Below are 1,298 nucleotides of genomic sequence, written 5' to 3'. Positions count from 1 at the left end.
TCACTGAATGTCTTCATGTGGCTGGATTCCTCCTATGACAGAAAGGAGCGGCTTTTGCTGAGAAAGGAAGTTTTGCAGGTCCACGTTCTCAGTTTCATCCATGTCTGTTGAAATGTTTCCATCCTAAATATCAGTGAAAGTAAAAGTCACTCAGTTGTGTCTGACTTTTTGTGACCCCCATGGACTGTAGCCCACCAGACTCCTTTGTCCATGGAATTCTCCAGGTAAGAATACTGGAGTGGGTAGCCATTCCCTTCACCAGGGGATCTTCTTGACCCAAAGATTGAACTTGGGTCTTCTGCATTGCAGGCAGATTCTTTACCATCTGAGCCACCAGGGTAAACCACAATGGTAGACGGCTCAAACAGGGACTTGAACCTTGGACCTTCAGATTAAAAGTCTGATGCTCTACTGACTGAGCCATCTGGGCAAGGTGAAAGTGTTAGTGGCTCAGTCATGTCCAACTCTTTGCATCTCTGTAGACTGTAGCTTGCCAGGCTTCTCTTTCCTGATCCCATTCATTCCTAAATAGGTGACCTTAACTTTAGCATAGATAACTGACAAAGGCAGTGAAAATGTGTTGATGGATGGATGGATGGATAGATAGATAGATCCACCTATAGAAATCTCTCTCTCTCTCTCTATCTCTCTCTCCTGCATGTATTGAAAGATAAAGAGAAGTTCTGAAGATAATGTATAATATATTACTGTCAACATAATCATTTCATATGGAAAGAAGTAGAATGGTATTTTGGATGAGAATAAATAATAAAAATAAAATTGGGAAGGAAAGCCTTTGTGAAAAGTGAAAGATGGGGGTAAGAAGTGGTTTGTGTTAATAGGGTAATGATTTTTTCATCAGTTAATGATTTTTAAAAAATTATTTTGGCTTTTAGGGTATCCTGTTTCCCTTTACCCTTTTGTCAACTTGTGAGATGTTAGTTCCCAACCAGGCATTGAACCCTGCCCCTACAGTGGAAGTGCAGGGTCCTAACCACAGCCAGGGAAGTCCCTCCATTCTGAAGGAGATCAGCCCTGGGATTTCTTTGGAAGGAATGATGCTAAAGCTGAAACTCCAATACTTTGGCCACCTCATGCAAAGAGTTGACTCATTGGAAAAGACTCTGATGCTGGGAGGAACTGGGGGCAAGAGGAGAAAGGGACGACAGAGGATGAGATGGCTGGATGGCATCACTGACTGGATGGACGTGAATCTGAGTGAACTCCGGGAGTTGGTGATGGACAGGGAGGCCTGGCGTGCTGTGATTCATGGGGTCACAGAGAGTCAGACATGACTG

At 43.6% G+C, this 1,298-nt stretch overlaps 1 non-coding gene across 1 annotated transcript; it reads right to left on the bottom strand.

Moving 5' to 3' along the window:
- Window positions 1-357: 357 nt before the first annotated feature.
- TRNAK-UUU lies at window positions 358-430 on the bottom strand. The gene has a single exon. It is a non-coding gene; the product is annotated as a tRNA-Lys (tRNA).
- Window positions 431-1,298: the final 868 nt, after the last annotated feature.

This window comes from Bison bison, unplaced genomic scaffold (genome assembly GCF_000754665.1).
Source record: "Bison bison bison isolate TAMUID 2011002044 unplaced genomic scaffold, Bison_UMD1.0 scf7180017864043, whole genome shotgun sequence".
Taxonomy (NCBI): Eukaryota; Metazoa; Chordata; class Mammalia; order Artiodactyla; family Bovidae; genus Bison; species Bison bison.
This window is presented reverse-complemented; position numbering and strand designations above follow the sequence as displayed.